The sequence below is a fragment of the Molothrus aeneus genome, chromosome 2 (assembly GCF_037042795.1).
Source record: "Molothrus aeneus isolate 106 chromosome 2, BPBGC_Maene_1.0, whole genome shotgun sequence".
Taxonomy (NCBI): domain Eukaryota; kingdom Metazoa; phylum Chordata; class Aves; order Passeriformes; family Icteridae; genus Molothrus; species Molothrus aeneus.
Window position 1 is genome coordinate 112,234,418 of NC_089647.1, and position 6,275 is coordinate 112,240,692.

Sequence of the window (6,275 nt, forward strand, 5' to 3'; positions counted from 1 at the left end):
ATGTGGGATTACTCACCCAGGAACCAGCTCTGCTCCTCACTCCAGCAGCCTTGGCCACCCTGGTGATAACACTGCCTTCTTTCTCTTTACAGCTGTAGGGAAAATTCTGCTGCCTACCAGTGATTCTTGCTGTGTGTCAGAGCCAGTTAATAGGCTCAAATCTTGTGGAAGTGAGAGCAGCCATCCCTGGTACCTCACAAATATCTGTGTGTGCAGTGCTGGCTTGGAGAAGAGCAGACTCAAGCCATAAAGCACTTTTAAAGCACTTGTCCAACATAACATCTGGCATTTCTTGGCTTTTCTCTTTTGTTTGTGGAGGGAAAAACCCTTTTTTTCTCCTGCTCTGTGTTAGCATTTCTTCAGTGATCCGTTTCCTACAGCACTTGCAGTGCCTGGCAGGTGCCAGGCTGGTTTCCTGAAGGTTTCCCAGTGGGGCAGACCCACTGCCTTTCCCTGATGGGTGTGGAAGGAGCTCTCTCTCCACAAGCATTGAAACACAGCACAGCACACCCTCCGTCCTGATCCCACTTTCCAGTGGAATTCAATTCCAATTTCACCTCCAGGAGCCACAGGACCCCAGCAATCTCCATCCCTGTGCCCTGCCGTGCCTGCAGAGAGCCTTGGCTGCCCTGCTTTCCATTGCAGCCTCTCTGCTTGGTTTCCAGCCTCCCTTCCCTCTCTGCTTTCCATTTCCTACCTCTGTTTCCCACTGCCATCTCCTCAATCCAGCTGTCTGTTCCTGGGCTTTCATTTCAGGTAGGGGAGAGCCAAGAATCCAGTCCCAGTCACCTCTGCAGGATGTGGAGCTTGCAAGGCAAAGCACACAAACACACACAGCTGGCAGGAATGACCCTGCTGATCCCTGGAGCAGAGCTGCTGGGAAAGCCCAGCTCCCAGAGCTGTGTTTTCACAAGGTTATGGAAGAAATTAAAGAGACCCAACTGGAACTTTCAAGAGCTGATGAAAAAAAAAAAAAAAATGAAATTAAGTGTGCCTGGAGTCACCCAGTAGATCATTTAGAGGGATGGTGGCCAAGAAGTGGAAAAATCAATTCCCTCCACTGGGCAAGGCTGGCTCATGCTCCTGGCAGCAAGGTCTGAGCAGGAGCTGCAGCCCATGGTCCCAGACTGGAGGGAAGGGTGTGACAGTGTTCACAGGGGTGCCAGGTTGAGGGACGAGATGAGGATCTGACTCCATGTTGCAGAAGGCTGATTTATTATTTTATGATATATATTATATTAAAACTATATTAAAAGAATAGAAGAAAGGATTTTCTCAGAAGGCTGGCTAAGGATAGAATAGCAAAGAATGATAACAAAGGTTTGTGGCTCAGCTCTCTGTCCGAGCCAGCTGGGCTGTGATTGGCCATTAATTAGAAACAACCAACATGGGCCAATCCCAGATGCACCTGTTGCATTCCACAGCAGCAGATAACCATTGTTTACATTTTGTTCCTGAGGCCTCTCAGCTTCTCAGGAGGAAAAATCCTAAGGAAAGGATTTTCCATAAAAGATGTCTGTGACAGAAGGGATAGATGGCTCCACTTGAAGGAAGCTGCTTGGCACTTTCTGTGGTGCAGGAAAGTGAAGTTCCCTCAGATGCCTGGTTTGGGAGGCTGCCATGTGAGCAGCTCAGAGCTGTGCAGTGACTCACTGCAAATCAGCTCCTCCATCTCCCTGACAAGCAGAGCTCAGACATCCCCAAATCTGGGCGAGCCAAAGATTAACCCAGAGGCTGAGGGCTGCTGATCCTGCTGCCAGCCTGGTGCAATCTGTCCCTCAGTTCACAGAGCTGGGGACAGGGTGACAGTGGCGACAGTGCCACAGACCTGGCATGGGCAGAGCACGAGGTGAAAATTTCTGACTCATCCCTGGAGCCTCCTGCTCTGCTGATCACCCCTGCAACAACATCAGCACAGCAGCAGCAATGTCTGCAAAGGGTTTCACTGCTTGGGGCTGTGTTGAAGATTGCAGTGCAAGATGTTTTCAACTCCCATCTGTATGGCAGATTACCTCTGTCAAGTGGGCAGTTTGCCTTATCTCTCTCGCTGAGTGACCACAATCACTCCTCCCTCTGGGGGGACATCTGCTGATAACAGCCATTGAATGTCACTGCATGGCTGATAAGAACTACAGCATCCCATTGGGAGATGTGAGCCCAGAGGGAGGGGCCAAGCATTCCTACCTGGATATAATCTGGAGATTCTGGAACACCAGCACAGCTTCTGCACTGGATTCCCCAGAGGAGCAGCAGCTGCCTCTCCCACTGCATCTTCAGAAGAAGAACACATCCTTCTCTACAGGACCCCTGCTGCAGCAGAACCACCCCTGGCACTGCAGGAGGGCTGAGCCACAATTCCAATGGTTCTGCTGCCAACACCCTGACCCACAGGGTGTCAGGCTGGGTTCTGACTCTGGCAGTGTTGTTCTAGTGCACTGCATTGTTTATTTTATCCTTTTATTTTTTTTTCTTTTCCCTATTAAAGAACTGTTATTTCCTGCTGCCATATTTGTTGCCTGAGAGCCCCTTAATTTAAAATTTATAGCAATTGGGAGGAGTGGGGAGGGTTCACATTCTCCATTTCAGGAGAGGCTCCTGCCTTCCTTAGCAGACTCCTGGCTTTCCAAACCAAGACAGGGCTGCTTTTTGGGGTGGGAGATTGTCCCTCAGCAGCATCACTTCAGAGCCAGCCACGTGGAATTCCTGGAGGGTCAAGCAGACTTTGCACAATTCTTTGCAGTACATTGAAATTTAGACTTCCCACGTTAACATTTTCAAAGTGCCAGTCTTCATAAATAGCTAAGATAATCTCTCAGATATATGAGATTTTTTTTTCTGTGATGTAGGTGTTTTCTCATTTTTGTTCCTTTGTGCGGGGCTGTCTCCATTAAGGGGCAGAACGTTTTCTCAATAGAAGAGATGAAAGAGTCTCTCAGCTTTTAGGGAGGGAGGCCAAAAAACTGTCACAGAATCCATGTGAAAAAAGATGACAAAAGCCTCCAGCAGCACTGAAACTGTCTGGTCTGCTCTGCCAGAACATTTGAAGCCAACATGAAATGGGGACATTTTTAACTAATTCCCAAAATTAAGAATACTTGAGAGTGACTTTTCCTGGGAGTCACACAACTCTCCAGAGCTTTCCTACCACCTCCAAAAGTCACAGGTCCACCACCAAAGGAACTCAAAAGATTGGATGACAAATCATGACTCTCTGCCTTCAAATAACACATTTGTGGCTCTTCTTTTTGGTTGGCTCCTCTTCACTGAACCTGACTGTTCATCCATGTCAGGTACATCAGATTCCCTCTGGAACTTTGAGAGCCAGAAACTCTCACTGAGGAAAATTGAACTGAGATTTTCCTGCAATAAGACAATCCAATTTCCTGAGGAAACAGTAAACATCATGGATTAATGGTATGGTCAGGAGAGAGGGCAGTGCTGAAGTAATGCAGAAAATGAAAGGGAAGTAGCTTTTGGGGGAAGGGAGTGCCTCATACAGAACTTGAATTTTATTTTATTTTTGGATTACTTTCCACTCTGCTTTCTGCAGCCTCCATTTCATTGGACACAGCCCAGGTTTTCACCCCAGTGCTGGGTTTCAGCCCGTGCCTCCCCTTCCCTCCTGCACCTCCTTTTCTTAGAGGTGGTCCCAGGCAAACCTTTTAGCGAGAAGCTTCTTCCAGAAGGGCTTTGTTAGAGGCTGGACCCTCTCCAGTCACAACACAGCTGAAGCCATGACTCCTTCCTGGTCCCTCATCCTCCTCTTTCTCCTTTTCCTTCATCTTGGAATGGACTTCACTGAATTCACACAAATTCTTTTTTTTCTCCCTAAATCTTATCCTCTCACCTTCAGCTGCTCCCACACAAGCTGGACACTGGATGTGAAGACTTTCCTCTGCTTGGACCTTAGCCTCTGCCTAAAAGATTCTAATAGACAGGAAGGAGGTTTTCAGATGAGAAACTGAGATCAGGAACAAGAAACAGATCAGGGAACTGAGATCAAGGACGTACAGAAATAAACACACAGAAATAAATTGAAAACCCAGGAGCCCTGCACTAAACAGGGCACAATGTTATGCCTGCTCCTTTCTCCAACCCCACACCTTTTTTCCTGCACTTTTACTCATTTGTTTTCCCCTGCTGCTGTTTCATCCCTGCCTGGCTCAAGGGGGGCTCCACACTCTTCCCCTGCCTCTCTTCATCCCAGTGTAGGAGCCATAATGAGAGATGTGGGACTCCAGGCGCTCTCCAAAATGCAGTTTATTCCATCCAAGAGGTTGCAGCAGCCCAGGGTGGTGGGTGACAGAGCTGTGCCTACAGCTGTCAGCTCCAGCTGCAGGCAGGCCTGGAGACCCTTTGGTTTAGGTTCCAATGCATTATAGACTGTTCTTTGCTGAGCATCTTCATGCAGTACAACCAATCTATACCTGAACTTTTATCTCTAGCCTATCATAACTGCTGTAATTACCATAGTCATGTTACTGTTCTCCAATCACTAAAAGTCAGTACATTGCAGTTTAACCTAGAAGTTGTTTTTCAGTTTTCTTGCAGTAGAAAATTCTGAGACCTTTTTTCTACTTGCAACTTTGCTGACTTGTTTGCCTGTGCTGTCTTTCTGCTTGGTAAAAACATCTTCTTGTTTGAGGTGGGTTTATCCTTTGCTCTAAGCCATAAAAACCCCTTCTAACTAACACACCCTTTGCCTCCTTGGTTATCCAGTCAGACTGGCCCAGCAATTCTTTTCCCCTATATCAAAACTTACTTCCATCTCTATTCCTTCATCAGATTCTACATTTAAAAATCTTTCTGCCAAGCATACATATCTGTGAGACTTTCTTGTTAATCTTTCATCCTTCCCAACATCCCAGAGGTGCAATCTCCCTTCAGTTTGCCATCCAGCCCTTCTGCCAGCAGAGCCACCAGCTCTCTGCCTCCCTCTGCCCCAGGAATGGTGCCCAGGGGCAGCAGCAAAGCCCAGAATCACTCAGCAGCCGAGCAGGATTCCTGCAGAGGAACCCAAGCCCTGCTTCCCTTGGAACCTGCCACGCTGGGGAGAAAGCCAAAGGCAACACCACACTTGTTTCTCTTGCTAAAATGGTGCTTTTGGTCTGTTTTATTTCTCCACACTGCTCTCCCCTCCTCCCACCTGAGCACATCACATTCCCAGGGTGAGTGGCTGAGGCTGGGGCTGTGTTTGGAGAACAGGAGCTGCTGCTCAGGGAAGCACCTGGGTTGTGTGCAGGTCTCTTGTTGCATTCACATTTTCTGGAAAAATCCCTTCACCCAGGATTTTTCTCCTGGGAAGCTGAGAGGCCTCAGAGAAAAAGCAAAACAATCCTTATCTCATTTGCTTCTCCTGTGTTGTGCTCATGTGGAATGTGTTTGGAGATTGTTTACCCACAGGTGATTGTTTCATTGGATTCTGGTGTGAGTTGTTTTCACTCTTTGGCCAATTTGGGCCAAGCTGTGTTGGGACTCTGGAGAGAGTCACGAGTATTCATTATTATCTTTTTAGCATTGTGTAAGTATCCTTTCTGTATTCTTTAGTATAGTTAGTATAGTATTCTTTAATATAATATAGTATCATAAAACAATAAATTAGCCTTCTGAGAACATGGAGTCAGATCCATCATTCCTTCCCTTGTGGGGGGACCCTGCAAATACAATAATCTGTGAGCACAGCCATGTCTGGGAGAGCCTCTGCAAAGCCTGAAGGCACAACCTGCACCATGAACAGGCTTCCTTCCCCCCCAAACACACACACACACACACTGACACTGCTGGTGGCTCCATGAATTAAATATTGCCAGCATGTTACAGCATCACATTGCAACAAACATCACCATTAGCATTGCTGAATGTTAATTTTAGGAATTCCCACTGAGTCCTCTGCGAGGATACACAAAGATCCAACAAGATTAAGATATCCCAGCCCTACCCAAGAGGGGCCCCACACTCTCCTCGTGTCCTTGGGATCCAGTTTCTGCCAGTGCTGCCTCTGCTCAGGCACCCACTCTGTGATCCCTTGGGAGCCTGCTGGCCTCAGAAACCAGCTCTGCCTCTCACTCCAAAGCTGAGGAGCTTTAAACTCGATCAAATCCTCCCGAACCCATCACTCAGGATCACTCTGTGAAAGCATCCTGCCCTTGGCAGCCCAGCCCAGCCTCCAGCACAAGCAGGAGCTGCTGCAAGGCAGCTCAGAGATCTGCACAGGCAGAGCCCAGCAAAGGCTGCTCCAAAACAACCCAGGATTTGACTCTGGGTGAACCAAACTG